Source organism: Mytilus galloprovincialis, chromosome 14 (genome assembly GCF_965363235.1).
Source record: "Mytilus galloprovincialis chromosome 14, xbMytGall1.hap1.1, whole genome shotgun sequence".
Classification (NCBI taxonomy): Eukaryota; Metazoa; Mollusca; class Bivalvia; order Mytilida; family Mytilidae; genus Mytilus; species Mytilus galloprovincialis.
The window spans coordinates 42,933,677-42,952,656 of record NC_134851.1 but is presented as its reverse complement, the minus strand read 5'-3'; the positions used below and the strand labels follow the sequence as shown (position 1 = coordinate 42,952,656).

Here is an 18,980-nt window from a genome sequence, read left to right as displayed (position 1 = left end):
AATGGTAATTTTAAGGAAATTTTGCTGTTTTTGGTTATTATCTTGAATATTATTATAGATAGAGATAAACTGTAAACAGCAATAATGTACAGCAAAGTAAGATCTACAAATAAGTCAACATGACCAAAATGGTCAGTTGACCACTTTAGGAGTTATTGCCCTTTATAGTCAATTTTTAACCATTTTTCGTAAATCTTAGTAATCTTTTAGAAAAATCTTCTCCTCTGAAACTACGGGGCCAAATTTAACCAAACTTAGCCATAATCATCATTGGGATATCTAGTTAAAAAAATGTGTCCAGTAACTCGGCCAACAAACCAAGATGGCCGCCATGGCTAAAAATACAACATGGGGGTAAAATGCAGTTTTTGGCTTATAACTCAAAAACCAAAGCATTAAGAGCAAATCTGACAGGAAGTAAAATTGTTGATCAGGTCACGATCTATCTGCCCTGAAATCGGATAAGCGGTTGTTAGGTTGCTGCCCCTGAATTGGTAATTTTGAGGAAATTTTGCTGTTTTTTTGTTATTATCTTGAATATTATTATAGATAGAGATAAACTGTAAACAGCAATAATGTACAGCAAAGTAAGAACTAAAAATAAGTCAGTATGACCAAAATAGTCAATTGACCCCCTAAGGAGTTATTGCCTTTCATAGTCAATTTTTAACAATTTTCTTAAAATTTGAAGATTTTCAATAACATTTTCCACAGAAAGTACTGTTATAGATAGAGATAATTGTAAGCAGCAAGAATGTTTAGTAAAGTAAGATCTACAAACACATCACCATCACCAAAACACAATTTTGTCATGAATCCATCTGTGTCCATTGTTTAATATTCACATAGACCAAGGTGAGCGACACAGGCTCTTTAGAGCCTCTAGTTTTTAACTCAACTGACTCAAAATGGCCAAGTGAGCTTTTCTCATCACTTGGCCTCTATTGTCCTTCGTCCGTCCTTAACTTTACAAAACTCTTCTTCTCTGAAACCACCGTGCAAAATCTAACCAAACTGGGCAACAATCATCATTGGGGTATCTAGTTTAGAAATGTGTCCGATGACCGGGCCAAACAACAAAGATGGCCCTCATGGCTAAAAAAAGAACATAGGAATAAAATGTAGATTTTGGCTTATATCTCTGAAACCAAAGCATTAAGAGCAAATCTGACATGGAGGTAAAAGTGTTTATTAGGTCAATTTCTATATGTGGTGAAATTTTCAGACAAATAGGACAACCCTTTGTTGGGTTACTACCCCTGAATTGGTAATTTTAAGGAATTTTGCCTGTTTTGGTTATTATCTTGAATAGTACTATAGATAGAGATAAACTGTAAACAGCAATAATGTTCAACAAAGTAAGATCTACATTTAATAAGTCAACATGACCAAAATGGTCAATTGACCCCATAAGGAGTTATTGCCATTTAAAGTCAAATTTAACAATTTTTTGTAAGTTTTTGTAATCTTTTACAAAAATCATCTCCTGAAACAACTGAGACAAACTTAGCTACAATCAGCATGCTAAAAATAGTACAAAGGGTAAAATGCAGTTTTTAACCGGATTTTTGTGACAAAAATGTCGGTTATTGATTTGGGGATGTACGGCGGGCGGGCGGGCGGCAATCAAATGTTGTCCGTGCATTAACTCATGAACCATTCAACCAAAGCTTTTAAAATTTGAATATGTTGTTACTGACAACTAAATGAAGGTCAAGTTCAATAATGGCGATTTTGACCTTTACCGTTCAGGAGTTATGGTTCTTGAAAGATTGAAAAATGGAGTTTCCAGTCGTGTCCGTGCATTTACGCATGAACTGTTCTACCAAAGCTTCCCAAATTTTAATATGTTGTTACTGATGACAAAATAGAGGTCAAGTTCAATAATTAAGATTTTTGACTTTTACTGTTTAGGAGTTATGGTTCTTGAAAGATTGAAAAATGGTGTTTCCAGTCGTGTCCGTGCATTTTCTCATGAACCATTCAACCAAAGCTTTTGATATTTTATATGTTGTTACTGATTGCAAATTAGAGGTCAAGTTCAATAATGACGATTTTGACTTTTACCGTTCAGGAGTTATGGTTCTTGAAAGATTGTGAAATGGCGTTTCCATTCACGTTGTTGCATTTACTCATGAACCATTCAATCTAAGCTGTTCAAATTTTAAGATGTTGATACTGATGACAAAATGGAGGTCAAATTTGATATTGACGATTTTCACTTTCACCATTCATCAGTAATGGTTCTTGTGATATTGCCAGGACACAAATAAATATTAATAAATCCGGTTTGCTGTCGTTGTGACAGCCTCTTGTTGGTTCATATCTCTGAAATCAAAGCATTTAGAGAAAATCTGCTTTTGATAAAATTGTTCATTAGGTCAACATCTGCCCTGAAAATTCCAGATCAATCGGACAACTTTTTGTTGGGTTGCCGACCCTGAATTGGTAATTTTAAGAAAAATTCACAGCTTTTTGTTATTATCTTGAATATTATTATAGATAGAGATAAACTGTAAACATCAATAATGTACAGCTAAGTAAGAACTACAAATAAGTCAACATGACCAAAATGGTCAATTGACCCCTTAAGGAGTTACATGTATATTGCCCTTTATAGTCATTTTTTTAACAATTTTGTAAGTTTTGCAAGTTTCTGTATAAATATTTACAAATTATTTGCAACTGTCACTTCTGGGCCAAATTAATTATAGATAGAGATAACTGTTAGCAGCAAGAATGTCCAGTGAAGAAAGATCTACAAACACATCACCAACACCAAAACATAATTTTGTCATGTGTCCTTTGTTTAATATGCACAAAGACCAAGTTGAGCAACACATTGAGGCTCTTTAGAGCCTCTAGTTAGAAGCTTCTAATAATATGATAAATTCTAGATATATCTATCACATTTATAATTTTTTTTTTTCAGATATATTTAGATGGTGATCCAAATCATTTCATAGATGCTTTAGACAAATCAAAATCTAACTGGATGAGATATGTAAATTGTGCAAGAAATGAAGATGAACAAAATTTGATTGCATATCAGTATAAAGGAGACATATATTACAGAAGCTTCAAAGACATAGAGCCAGGAAACGAATTATTGGTGTGGTATGGCCAGGATTATGGAAAAGATCTTGGAATAGAACGATTGGATATAACATCACTACTAAAACCAAAATACATCAATGGAGAAGGTAGGTGTACTTTTTATTTATGGTATGATTTTGTATGATTATCCTTTGATTTATTTAAAGGAATGTCAGAACTCCTGACAACTATTCTGATAAATTTATGTATTTAACTTTTCTGACTTTTGAGGTCATAATCATAATATTTTTTTACTTTTTTAGCTCACCTGGCCCGAAGGGCCAAGTGAGCTTTTCCCATCACTTTGCGTCCGGCGTCGTTAACTTTTACAAAAATCTTCTCTGAAACTGCTGGGCCAAATTAAACCAAACTTGGCCACAATCATCATTGGGGTATCTAGTTTAAAAAATGTGTGGCGTGACCCCGCCAACCAACCAAGATGGCCGCCATGGCTAAAAATAGAACATAGGGGTAAAATGCAGTTTTTGGCTTATAACTCAAAAACCAAAGCATTTAGAGCAAATCTGACACGGGGGTAAAATTGTTTATCAGGTCAAGATCTATCTGCCGTGAAATTTTCAGATGAATCCGACAACCCGTTGTTGGGTTGCTGCCCCTGAATTGTTAATTTTAGGGAATTTTTGCTGTTTTTGGTTATTATCTTGAATATTATTATAGATAGAGATAAACTGTAAACAGCAATAATGTTCAGCAAAGTAAGATTTACAAATAAGTCAACATGACTAAAATGGTCAGTTGACCCCTTTAGGAGTTATTGTACTTTATAGTCAATTTTAACCACTATTCGTAAATCTTAGTAATCTTTTACAAAAATCTTCTCCTCTAAAACTACTGGGCCAAATTAATCCAAACTTGGCCACAATTATCTTTGGGGTATCTATTTTAAAAAATGTGTCCGGTGAGCCAGCCAACCAACAAAGATGGCCGCCACGGCTAAAAATAGAACCTAGGGGTAAAATGCAGTTTTTATGCCCCACCTACGATAGTAAAGGGGCATTATGTTTTCTGGTCTGTGCGTCCGTCCGTCCGTCTGTCCGTCCGTTCGTTCGTCCGTCTGTCCCGCTTCAGGTTAAAGTTTTTGGTCAAGGTAGTTTTTGATGAAGCTGAAGTCCAATCAACTTGAAACTTAGTACATATGTTCCTTATGATATGATCTTTCTAATTTTAAAGACAAATTAAACTTTTGACCCCTATTTCACGGTCCACTGAACATAGAAAATGAAAGTGCGAGTTTCAGGTTAAAGTTTTTGGTCAAGGTAGTTTTTGATGAAGTTGAAGTCCAATCAACTTGAAACTTAGTACAAATGTTCCCTATGATATGATCTTTCTAATTTTAATGCCTAATTGTATTTTTTACCCATTTTCACGGTCCATTGAACATGGCAAATGATAGTGCGAGTGGGGCATCCGTGTACTTTGGACACATTCTTGTTGGCTTATAACTTAAAAACCAAAGCATTTAGAGCAAATTTGTTATTTTGTAAAATTGTTTATCAGGTCAAGATCTATCTACCCTGAAATTTTCAGATGAATCTGACAACCTGTTGTTGGGTTGCTGCCCCTGAATTGGTAATTTTAAGGACATTTTGCTGTTTTTAGCTCACCTGGCCTAAAAGGCCAAGTGAGCTTTTCTCATCACTTGGCGTCCGGCGTCCGTCCTCGTCCGTCGTCCGTCGTCGTCGTTAACTTTTACAAAAATCTTCTCCTCTGAAACTGCTGGGCCAAATTAAACCAAACTTGGCCACAATCATCATTGGGGTATCTAGTTTAAAAAATGTGTCCGGTGACCCGGCCAACCATCCAAGATGGCCGCCATGGCTAAAAATAGAACATAGGGGTAAAATGCAGTTTTTGGCTTATAACTCAAAAACCAAAGCATTTAGAGCAAATCTGACATGGGGTAGAATTGTTAAACAGGTGAAGATCTATCTGCCCTGAAATTTCCAGATGAATCGGATAACCCGTTGTTGGGTTGCTGCCCCTGAATTAGTAATTTTAAGGAAATTTTGCTGTTTTTGGTTATTATCTTGAATATTATTATAGATAGAGATAAACAGTGAACAGCAATAATGTTCAGCAAAGTAAGATTTACAAATAAGTCAACATGACTGAAATGGTCAGTTGACCCCTTTAGGAGTTATTGCCCTTTATAGTCAATTTTTAACCATTTTTCGTAAATCTTAGTAATATTTTACAAAAATCTTCTCCTCTGAAACTACTGGGCCAAATTAATCCAAACTTGGCCACAATCATCTTTTAGGTTAGTAGTTTGAAAAATGTGTCCGGTGACCCGGCCATCAAACCAAGATGGCCGCCATGGCTAAAAATAGAACATGGGGTAAAATGCAGTTTTTGGCTTATAACTCAAAACCCAAAGCATTTAGAGCAAATCTGACAAGGGGTAAAATTGTTTATCAGTTCAAGATCTATCTGCCCTGAAATTTTCAGATGAATCGGACAACCCGTTGTTGGGTTGCTGGCCCTGAATTAGTAATTTTAAGGAAATTTTGCTCTTTTTGGTTATTATCTTGAATATTATTATAGATAGAGATAAACTATAAACAGCAATAATGTTCAGCAAAGTAAGATTTACAAATAAGTCAACATGACTGAAATGGTCAGTTGACCCCTTTAGGAGTTATTGGCCTTTATAGTCAATTTTTAACCATTTTTCGTAAATCTTAGTAATCTTTTACAAAAATCTTCTCCTCTGAAACTACTTGGCCAAATTAATCCAAACTTGCCCACAATCATCTTTTGGGTTAGCAGTTTGAAAAATGTGTCCGGTGACCCGGCCATCCAACCAAGATGGCCGCCATGGCTAAAAATAGAACATGGGGTAAAATGCAGTTTTTGGCTTATAACTCAAAACCCAAAGCATAATGATTTAGAGCAAATCTGACATGGAGTAAAATTGTTTATCAGGTCAACATTTATCTGCTCTGAAATTTTTAGATGAATCGGACAACCCGTTGTTGGGTTGCTGACCCTGGATTGTTAGTTTTAAGGAAATTTTGCTGTTTTTGGTCATTATCTTGAATATTATTATTGATAGAGATAAACTGTAAACAACAATAATGTTCAGCAAAGTAAGATTTACAAATAAGTCAACATGACCGAAATGGTCAATTGACCCCCTTAGGAGTTATTGTTCTTTATAGTCAATTTTTAACAATTTTCATAAAATTTGTAAATTTTTACTAACATTTTCCACTGAAACTAATGGGCCAAGTTCATTATAGATAGAGATAATTTTAAGCAGCAAGAATGTTCAGTAAAGTAAGATGTACAAACACATCACCATCACCAAAACACAATTTTGTCATGAATCCATCTGCTTCCTTTAATATTCACATAGACCAAGGTGAGCGACACAGGCTCTTTAGAGCCTCTAGTTGGTTATTATCTTGTATATTATTATAGATAGAGATAAACTGTTAACAGCCATTATGTTCAGCAAAGTAAGATTTACAAATAAGTCAACATGACCGAAATGGTCAGTTGACCCCTTTAGGAGTTATTGCCCTTTAAAGTCAATTTTTAACAATTTTTCGTAAATCTTAGTAATCTTTAACAAAAATCTTCTCCTCTGAAACTACTAGGCCAAATTAATCCAAACTTATCCACAATCATCTTTGGGGTATCTAGTTTTAAAAATGTGTCCGATGACCCGGCCATCCAACCAAGATGGCCGCCATGGCTAAAAATAGAACATAGGGGTAAAATGCAGTTTTTGGCTTATAACTCAAAAACCAAAGCGTTTAGAGCAAATCTGACACTGTTATATTGTTTATCAGGTCAAGATCTATCTGCCCTGAAATTTTCAGATAAATCGGACAACCCATTGTTGGGTTCCTGCCCCTGAATTGGTAATTTTAAGGAAATTTTACTGTTTTTGGTTATTATCTTGAAAATTGTTATAGATAGAAATAAACTGTAAACAGCAATAATATTCAGCAAAGTAAGATTTACAAATAAGTCAACATGACGGAAATGGTCAGTTGACCCATATAGGAGTTATTGCCCTTTATAGTCAATTTTTAACCATTTTTCGTAAATCTTAGTAATCTTTTACAAAAATCTTCTCCTCTGAAACTACTAGGCCAAATTAATCCAAACTTATCCACAATCATCTTTGGGGTATCTAGTTTAAAAAATGTGTCCGATGACCCCGCCGTCCAACCAAGATGGCCACCATGGCTAAAAATAGAACATAGTGGTAAAATGCAGTTTTTGGCTTATAACTAAAAAACCAAAACGTTAAGAGCAAATCTGACATGGGGGTTAAATTGTTTATCAGGTCAAGATCTATCTGCCCCGAAATTTTCAGATGAATTGGACAACCCGTTGTTGGGTTGCTGCCCCTGAATTGGTAATTTTAAGGAAATTTTGCTGTTTTTGGTTATTGTCTTGAATATTATTATAGATAGAGATAAACTGTAAACAGCAATAATGTTCAGCAAAGTAAGATTTACAAATAAGTCAACATGACCGAAATGGTCAATTGACCCCCTAAGGAGTTATTGTCCTTTATAGTCAATTTTTATAAAATTTTTATAAAATTTGTAAATTTTTACTAACATTTTTCACTGAAACTACTGGGCCAAGTTCATTATAGATAGAGATAATTGTAAGCAGCAAGGATGTTCAGTAAAATAAGATGTACAAACACATCACCATCACCAAAATACAATTTTGTCATGAATCCATCTGCTTCCTTTGTTTAATAGTCACATAGACCAAGGTGAGCGACACAGGCTCTTTAGAGCCTCTAGTTATGATGTGGCACAGGCTTTTGATATTTGATTCATTGATGCAGCATTTATAATATATAAAATATGACCTATAACTATTTTACATTATTAAAACAGAAATTCATGTAACAACAAATAATTTTAGAATGGATTAGTTATAGGAGATTTTGAAGACAAATTTAAAACCGTTTATTACTCTTTTTATATTAATGTGTGTCTATTTTTGAAAGAATAAATTCAGTTTTTCAGGAAATAAAAAAAGGTTATTTATGTATTATTTTTTTAAGTTAAAATTATGTACTGCCTTCAACAATGAGCAAAGCCCATACAGCATTATAAAGTCAGCTATAAAAGGTCCTGAAATGACAAAGTAAAACACTTCAAACTAGAAAACTAACAGCCCAATTTATGTACAAAAATGAACGAAAAACAAAAATGTAATTGCACATAAACAAATGACAGGCTCCTGATGCCTGTTTTCTATTGACTGGCTACTCTTTTAAATAATATAATAATAAAATGCCTAATTGTATGCTTCAGGTTAATGTGGTATCATGGTTTTTGCATGTGAAACATTTCAAACACAGACCCCTTTTAAGTAGATGCATTATTTATTAAACTTTTAGTTTATATCAGATGAAGAAATCCTTATTTCCTATAGATTGCTGGGAATGAAATTAGCAGGGGCCCACAGGCCAATAGCCCCTAAAATTTGGTGTGGGATTCTTAAATTTCTGCTTTTCTTGAATAGGACTATATGTGTGGGCTATATAATTTAAGCTGTGGGCTATCATTGCCAAAGTCTTAAGTTTTATTCCCTGGATTGATGGCCTTCATGGTGACATTGAGACCATATATGTTCCTATTTAACCTTGAAGAAATGACATTTGAATTTTTCAAAAACAAGTGTTGTTCAAAACAAAAACTTTGCAAGATTACAGTGACTTGACTGTAAGTGTTGCTATCCACCAATTGTAATTCATTCAAAATTTTGACCAAATTGCAATTTGTTTTATTAAACCAAATTGTTCGACTGGTCAGAAATTTGAACCAACTGCTGTAGAAAACCACAGTCAAGTCATGAAAGTGCAAGGTGATAAAATAAAACATACTTACAATCCTATAAGACTTTAACTCCACTTTATTGATGGTATTACTAAATCAGTCTATCAATCTGTATAGTTATATTATAGCCATTACCATACTAAAGGTGAACTGTTTTATTTTTAATTGCTATAAAAATGTCCAAACTAAGCTTTTATATAGTTTTTCTTTCGAAAAGTATTCTATATTCATAAGAATCACACATTATGTGAATAAAAACATTTCATATTCAGTAAAATATTTGTGAAATTGCAATATGTTTATTCAAAAGAATAGTATTTTAGGTTATCTCCCCAAGGAAACTTATCAATACCATATTGTTATTTCACACGTATTTTACTGAATATATGATGTATTATTTTAAATGATATATGATTCTTATAAATATAAAATCCTTTTCGAAAGAAAAACTATATAAAAGCTTAGTTTGGACATTTTTATAGCAATTCAAAATAAAACATATTACCTTTAGTATGGTAATGGCTATAATATAACTATACAGATTGATAGACAGATTTAGTAATAACATCATTAAAGTGGAGTTAAAGTCTTATAGGATTGTAAGTATATTTTATTTTATCACCTTGTACTTTCACATTTTGACTGAACAATTTGTTCAATATTCTGACCAGTTGAACAATTTGATTTTATAAAACAAATTGCAATTTGGTCAAAATTTTGAATGAGTTGCAATTGGTGGATAGCAACACTAACAGTCAAGTCACTGTAATACATTAGTGAAAATGTCAGTTTAATAATTCATTGTTACCATTTCCCCCCCCCCCCCCCCCCCCAAATTCAAAACCTTGTCTTTCCTGTCTTCATGAACTAATTATTTCTTATTTCTTCCTTTTGTTCATTCAATATATAACCATATTATGTACCATGTTAATTTAGCAAATTAGTTTCAATTGGTTCTGTTTTGAAAATATGTGAATTAAGTTATTTATGTTCTCTTTTTCAGCCATTTATAGGTGTCCATTGTGTACAGTTTGCTTCAGCCATGAAAGATATATATCAAATCATCTGAAATACAATCACAGTACAAAATTGGAATGGCTGCTAAATCCATCATCATCTAAAACAAACATCATAGTGCAATATCAATGTGGTATTTGTAGTATGTCATTTGGTCATAGCAATATTGCTAAACAGCATCATAAAATTTGCCATGGACAGGATATAAAGGAAAACATATTTACAATACACAAATTACATAATGAAGATTCATCACGTTTGGTTCAAAGATCAAACACGCAGTTTACAGTTGGTCAACAGTCAAAGGAAAACATGAAAAGTCAAACTAAAGAAAATTCTTGTAAATGTGGTAACTGTGCTAATGGAGTTTGTAAGAGTCAGCATTTACAGAGACATTTGAGAACACATTCTGGTGATAAAACTTATAAATCTGGTGAATGTGGTAAAGGGTTTAGTCAGAGTGCGCACTTACAGACACATATGAGAACACATACTGGTGATAAACCTTATAAATGTGATGAATGTGATAAAGGGTTTAGTCAAAATGGGGACTTACGGAGACATATGAGAACACATACTGGTGATAAACCTTATAAATGTGATAAATGTGGTAAAGGGTTTAGTCAGAGTGGACACTTACAGAAACATATGAGAACACATACTGGTGATAAACCTTATAAATGTGATAAATGTGGTAAAGGGTTTAGTCAGAGTCATAGCTTACAGACACATATGAGAACACATACTGGTGATAAACCTTATAAATGTGATGAATGTGGTAAAGGGTTTAGTCAGAGTGGACACTTACAGAAACATATGAGTACACATACTGGTGATAAACCTTATAAATGTGATAAATGTGGTAAAGGGTTTATTCAGAATCCGGATTTACAGAGACATATGAGAACACATACTGGTGATAAACCTTATAAATGTGATGAATGTGATAAAGGGTTTAGTCAAAATGGGGACTTACGGAGACATATGAGAATACATTCTGGTGATAAACCTTATAAATGTGATAAATGTGGTAAAGGGTTTAGACTCAACTTTCTCTTACAGACACATATGAGAACACATACTGGTGATAAACCTTATAAATGTGATGAATGTGGTAAAGGGTTTAGCCATAGTGGGGACTTACAGAGACATATGAGAACACATTCTGGTGAAACACCCTATAAATGTGATGAATGTGGTAAAGGGTTTAGTCGGAACTTTGTCTTTCAGACACATATAAGAACACATTCTGGTGATAAACCTTATAAATGTGATGAATGTGGTAAAGGGTTTAGTCATAGTCAGAGCTTACAGAAACATATGAGAATGCATACTAGTGATAAACCTTATAAATGTGATGAATGTGGTAAAGGGTTTAGTCATAGTCAGAGCTTACAGAAACATGAGAATGCATACTAGTGATAAACCTTATAAATGTGATGAATGTGGTAAAGGGTTTAGTCATAGTCGGAGCTTACAGAAACATATGAGAATGCATACTGGTCATAAACCTGATAAATGTGGTAAAGGTTTAAGTCAGACATGCTTTACAGACAGATAATGATTAGAAACCACATAAACCTAATGACTTATACCTGTGATTAATTCATTGTTAGTATGCATGATGCTATACCAGAATAATATATTTTTTTAATACTTCTCTAATTCTTCAGACCATTTATGAATGATAACTACTACTTCTACTTGGAATGTGATTTTAGCAATGCATCTCTCTGGTATAATGTTTTTCACCTTTCACTCAGTCCTACACTTTCATGTCGGGGAATTGCCTTAAAATTTAGCTCAACTAGTCAAAAAGTGAAGAGAGCTTTTCACATCAATAAGACTAAAGTATCCTTTGTTTGTCTGTTAACTTTACATAAAATCTTCTCTACAACTACTGTGCCAAATTTTACCAAACTTGGCCTAAATCATTATAAGGGTTTGGAAAAATCTGTCCATTGACCCTGGTTGTCAACCAAGATGGACAACATAGCTGAAAATAAAAAATAAAGTAAAGAAAAATATTTGCCTATTATTTCGAAAACAACTATAAAGGATGTATTCTTCTGATGTTTCAGTCTTTAAAAAAAAAAATTATCAGCAATACAAGATCTACAAGTAAGTCAACAGGACAAAAATTGTCAGATAACTCGCTATAAGAGTTGTTTTCTTAGATTTTATCAATATTATACAATTACTGTCTTTTGATGAGGTAAATATGCGTTTTTATTGACTTCAAAAGTCAATTAAACCACATAATTACCGGAAAAAAAAGAAAGCAATTGTTTATTCCATATCTAAAGAGAAAACATTGTATTTATCCAAACCAATTTTAGGTCATTGTACATCAAACATTTTACAAAAACGTTACATGTTATGTCACAGCATGTGACGTTTAGGGCAGTGAATAACACTTTTCTACAGGTGAATATGCTTTTTTTATTTAAAATCCAATTCATATAGAAAAACCTAATAAAATAATACTAAAAAGATCTGGAAAATCTTTAAAAGCGAAAATGATCAGTATATAAACACATTGTAACAGGATCTACAAATAAGTTAAAAATCAAAGAAATCTTCAGTTGACTCCTTTTTAAAGAGTTATTGCCCTTTTATATTAACAATTTTTACCTTCTTTTTTTTTTGTATATGCCCTTATTCATAAAAACTACAATTGGTTACTTAGGTAGTCTAGATACAAACCTTCAAAATGGATAGAACCAACTAGACAGGATCTAAAAATATGTCAACCAAAACAAAATAGTTAGTTGACACATCATTAAAGTTTATCATTGCCCTTTAAAGATGATTTTCCACATTTAAGTTCATTTACAGGACTTTTATGGTATACCTTTTTGTCCATTCTGTCTGTCTGTCGGTCAGATTTTACGTTTCTGAGTTTAGGGGTTTTATTCAATATAAAGGGAAATTCTCCAGTTTTCAGACAAAAGCTCAAAATGCTTTCAGCAGTTTTCATGAAACTTTGGTGAATTGTTTATATCTTTTGTTGTAAGCTTAAGCTTCCTTTCTATTTTTATAAATTTTAAATTTTATGTTTCCAAGTTTGTGATTTTATTCATTAAAAAGGGTTGATTTCCAGTTTTCAAACAATCTTTCATGGCTCAGCTGTTTATTTAAATATTCTGCATAACCAAACAGCACTTTTCAGCTAAAATAGCTACAAGATTAGGAGCTTTAGTTTTGATATTCTTAATTGGTTTGACTCCACTGAATATTTTTTTCCCCTGCTTTAAAAAAGTGTGGGTATACTGTTGAACTTTGTCCGTCTTTCCGTCCCATGAATATTTTTTCCCCTATTGGGAATGTGTCAAAGAGACAACAACCCGACCATAGAACAGACAACATAAGAAGGTCACCAACAGGTCTTCAGTGTTTATACAAGTCGGGTATACTGTGTGATGCGTTTTCAGATTCAACACTCAACAACTTCCTGTTCAATTATTGTTGGGTTTTCTAGGCTATACCCTAAAAAAATAAATAGACTTAAAATTGACAAACCAAAGAAAAGCAAAAATACATTTTCTTATAAAAAAAAAACAACCTTCAAACAATTTATCATTATAACAAACTTAAAAGAAATCCTTTCAAAACTTTCTCAATGAAGTATAAATATTCCAAACATTTCAAGGAACTGGGTGGAAACCATAACAGTATGGTAACCTGTCTGGATCTGCATTACTATGATAACTATCATGAAAAGAATTGATGAATAAGTCACTCACTCAAAGTAGTGTACAGAAACAAATCTTAATGTGGATGTTTATTTATGCCTCGGTGCAAGTATTGCTGCAACTTAAGATCAAGTTAAAGTTCTAGACTGACATTGTACTTCACCAAAAAAAAAAATCATGTTCAAAGTTACACAAATTGATATCTAACAGTGATATCGCAAAACAAAAGCATGGATTTTTTTTCTAAGGAAATCAACAACACCTGATGTGATTATACTATAAAGTTAAGTTTTTTCTCAAATTAGACACTAAATATTTCTTCTTGGTAATTTAAAAACATGACGTCTAATAGAGGAAATTAGTTTTTCACAGGCAGGCCAATTACAAATTGCAATTATAAAAAAAAAGATGTCTGGTATGATTGCCAATGAGACAACTGTCCACAAGAAATCAAAATGACATAGAAATTAACAACTATGGGTCACAGTACAGCCTTCAACAATGAGCAAAGCCCATACCACATAGTCGGCTATAAAAGGCCCTGAAATAACAACGTAAAACAATTCAAACCAGAAAACTAACGGCCTTATTTGTGTACAAAAAATGAATCAAAAACAAATATGTAACACTTAAACAAAGGACAACTAAAGAATTAATAATGTCAACATAAAACAATGTTAAGAAATCTATATAGTATATTATAAAATTGTATAAACCTGTTCTTCAGTGTAGATTTTCAGAATAAGTATCGTTATAATTAACAAATTAGGCAAAAAAAAGTACAATAACTGTGCATGATAGAAAAATTCACATCATGGTCAGCGAGACAACTATCCACTAAAGTTCAAATGAAGTGAATTTGAGTGCAAATCATACATCCTTCAAAAATGAGGAAACCATACTGTAGTCAATTATGAAAGACAATTCATTTGAGAAAACTAAAGGCCTCATTTTTGTCTCGCTTGACAGAGTCAAAAAGCGAGACATAGGTATGCTGTTTCTGGCAGCGTCAGCGTCAACAATGTATTAGTTTGTGATAAGGTCTAGTTTATGGTGAACCACTGGCGGTAGGTCAAAGATATTTGATATGCAGTTGTATTAGTATTGGCACATCTCATTACCATGGAGATTGTTTTGCCCTGCCCCCTCAGTTATAGTCTATTGACTTTGAAATTTTAATTATTTTTCATGTATTAATTTGTGATTAGGTCAGTTTATGGAGAACCACTAGTGGTAGGTTAATGATATTTGGTATGCAGGTGTATTAGCATTGGTATATGTCATTTCCATGGAGATTATTTGGCCCTGCCCCCTCAGTTATGGTTTATTGACTTTTAATTTTTAGCTCACCTGGCCCGAAGGGCCAAGTGAGCTTTTCCCATCACTTTGCGTCCGGCGTCCGGCGTCCGGCGTCCGTCGTCGTTAACTTTTACAAAAATCTTCTCCTCTGAAACTACTAAGCCAAATTTAATCAAACTTGGCCACAATCATCATTGGGGTATCTAGTTTAAAAAATGTGTCCGGTGACCCCGCCAACCAACCAAGATGGCCGCCATGGCTAAAAATAGAACATAGGGGTAAAATGCAGTTTTTGGCTTATAACTCAAAAACCAAAGCATTTAGAGCAAATCTGACATGGGGTAAAATTGTTTATCAGGTCAAGATCTATCTGCCCAGAAATTTTCAGATGAATCGGACAACCCGTTGATGGGTTGCTGCCCCTGAATTGGTAATTTTATGGAAATTTTGCTGTTTTTGGTTATTATCTTGAATATTATTATAGATAGAGATAAACTGTAAACAGCAATAATGTTCAGCAAAGTAAGATTTACAAATAAGTCAAAATGACCGAAATGGTCAGTTGACCCCTTAAGGAGTTATTGCCCTTTATAGTCAATTTTTAACCATTTTTCGTAAATCTTAGTAATCTTTTACAAAAATCTTCTCCTCTGAAACTACTGGGCTAAATTAATCCAAACTTGGCCACAATCATCTTTGGGGTATGTAGTTCAAAAAATGTGTCCGGTGACCCGGCCATCCAACCAAGATGGCTGCCACGGCTAAATATAGGACATAGGGGTAAAATGCAGTTTTTGGCTTATAACTCAAAAATCAAAGCATTTAGAGCAAATCTGACAGGGGTAAAATTGTTTATCAGGTCAAGATCTATCTGCCCAGAAATTTTCAGATGAATCGGACAACCCGTTGATGGGTTGCTGCCCCTGAATTGGTAATTTTATGGAAATTTTGCTGTTTTTGGTTATTATCTTGAATATAATTATAGATAGAGATAAACTGTAAACAGCAATAATGTTCAGCAAAGCTAGATTTACAAATAAGTCGACAAGACCGAAATGGTCAGTTGACCCCTTAAGGAGTTATTGCCCTTTATAGTCAATTTTTAACCATTTTTCGTAAATCTTAGTGATCTTTTACAAAAATCTTCTCCTCTGAAACTACTGGGCTAAATTAATCCAAACTTGGCCACAATCATCTTTGGGGTATGTAGTTTAAAAAATGTGTCCGGTGACCCGGCCATCCAACCAAGATGGCTGCCATGGCTAAATATAGGACATAGGGGTAAAATGCAGTTTTTGGCTTATAACTCAAAAATCAAAGCATTTAGAGCAAATCTGACGGAGTGAAATTGTTTATCATGTCAAGATCTATCTGCCCTGAAATTTTCAGATGGATCCGACAACCGGTTGTTGGGTTGCTGCCCCATAATTGGTAATTTTAAGAAAATTTTGACGTTTTTTGTTATTATCTTGAATATTATTATAGATAGAGATAAACTGTAAACAGCAATAATGTACAGCAAAGTAAGACCTAAAGATAAGTCAAACATGACAAAAATGGTCAGTTGACTCCCTAAGGAGTTATTGTCCTTTATAGTCAATTTTTAACAATTTTCATAAAATTTGTAAATTTTTACTAACATTTTCCACTGAAACTACTGGGCCAAGATCATTATAGATAGAGATAATTGTAAGGAGCAAGAATGTTCAGTAAAGTAAGATGTACAAACACATCACCATCACCTAAACACAATTTTGTCATGAATCCATCTGCTTCCTTTGTTTAATATTCACATATACCAAGGTGAGCGACACAGGCTCTTTAGAGCCTCTAGTTTGTTTATTTTACACTTTTAATTTTTTGTTTATTTTACATGTATTTGGTTATGGTTAGGCTTGTTAAAAGGGAGCTACTTATGATAAGTCAATGGTAGTATGCAGTTGTATTAGCATTGACACATCTCATTTCCCCAGAGATTTTTTATCCATGTACCGTCAGTCATGGTTCATTGACTTTGAATATTTGCAAAACTTACATGTTGAAGTGTTGCTATTTTAATTTCAACATTTACATTTGAGGTCTAGCAGGACATGATAAATTACCAAAAAATGAGAATTGCTTACGTATATAGTGTAAGCAGGATAAGGGAATCTAATAAAACAGTAAGGATCCTAACCCCCTATACAATAAACCAAAATCATTATCAAACCTGAGAAATGTTCTCGGCATTGTTAGCTGAAACATCTCTAATGAACATATATATCTCAAGATTATCGATGCCACATGTAGAGCAGGATCTGCTTACCCTTCTGGAGATCCTGTGATCACCCCAGTTTTTAATGGTGTTTGTGTTGCTGATATATATGCCTATTAGTTTCCTTTGTTGTGTCTTGTGGTCTGTCAATTTCTTTTTAAGCCATGGCTTGAACAGTTCATTTTTTTATCTGTGAGTTTGACTGTCCCTCTGGTATTTTTCTCCCCTCTTTTACAAATTGTCGTTTATGAACATACCAAATATACATCTACAGGCCAGTTTTCCTTTCTCATAATAAGTGAGAAAATTATGCCTTAAAAGGAGGTTACATTAGCTGTCACTTAACCATGAAAATGCAGTCAAGAACATTTGATTTATTCAAGATAAAAACCAAAGTTCATTTAAGAATTGAATGCTTCTTTTTGTAAATTTATTGGGGTGTAAAAGCGTTGACCTAAGTACATTTTGTATGAAGCATGGAAGCGCTTCATTCTAAAAATGTGCGCACAGTCAACGCTTTTACAACCCTATGAAGTTATAAAAAGAAGCATTCAATACTAATAATTACATTTTTTTAGCTATGATCATGAGACACGAATTTTATATTTTTTTTATTTTATTCACCTGTGCACTTTATTGTGGGACCACGTGTTATCATGAATGAAAAGTTTTATTGAGTGATGCAATTGCTTACGGAATAACACGTGATGTGCAGTTAGCCAATCAAAATAAAGTATTATAATGAAACATACATCTAATGTAATTATAAAAATATGCAATATAATAAATTACAGATTATACATTATAACTCCTGAAATACAAAGCTTTCTACAAACATTTTTTTAAGAATGAGCTTATCTATTTCTCACATGTTGTTTTTAAACCCTATGTTATACAAAATGTAGTATAAATAACCTTGTCATAGATTTTGAAAAAAATAATTTGTATGAAGATTATGTGACAACTGTCAACGTATAATTTGTTCCGCCTAGCAGAAGCTCCACTGGAAATTTTGTTACAAGTCATAATACCTATTCCTGTTGGAACAAATATTCTATACCATTTATTCCGTTAGGAACATATATTGTAATATTTATTCCTGTGGAAATAATATTCCAGAGTATTTTTTCCTTTTGGAACTTATATTCCGTGACAACACCACTATTTCAAGTGAGGCTGAAGGTTGGCGCCTGTTGAAACATTTGAACCTACTACCTGTCCAAAGTCTGGAACCTATTACTTCGACCTACAATGGTTTACTTTTTACTTATTTTGACTTTGATAGATAGTACTCTCAATGGCACTCATACAACATCTTATATCTTCATACCAGTTAATGGTAACAAAGATACACTTTCTCTCTTATTTTACTCTCAATGGCACTCATACAACATCTTATATCTTCATACCAGTTAATGGTAACAAAGATACACTTTCTCTCTTATTTTTTAAAGGTCCTGAGTACCTAATGATAAACTGATGCATATCCAACAAATAAAAAAAGGACGTGTCCCAATAAATGGATGCCCCATCCACACTTTCATTTTCTATGTTCAGTGGACCATAAAAATTTAAAAAAAAAGTGAAAAGCTCTAATTTTGCATTAAAATTAAAAAGATTATATCATAAGGAACACATGTACTAATTTCAAGTTGATTGCACTTCAACTTCATCAAAAACTTAAACCTATAGTGGGACAGACAGACGGACGAAGGAATGAATGAACAGACCAGAAAACATAATTGCCATAAATTGGGCATAACAAAAGATGAATCAAGA

At 33.2% G+C, this 18,980-nt stretch overlaps 1 pseudogene; it reads left to right on the top strand.

The window, feature by feature from the left end:
- Positions 1-11,980, top strand: part of LOC143059606 (uncharacterized) — a 33,108-nt pseudogene extending 21,128 nt beyond the window's left edge.
- Positions 11,981-18,980: the final 7,000 nt, after the last annotated feature.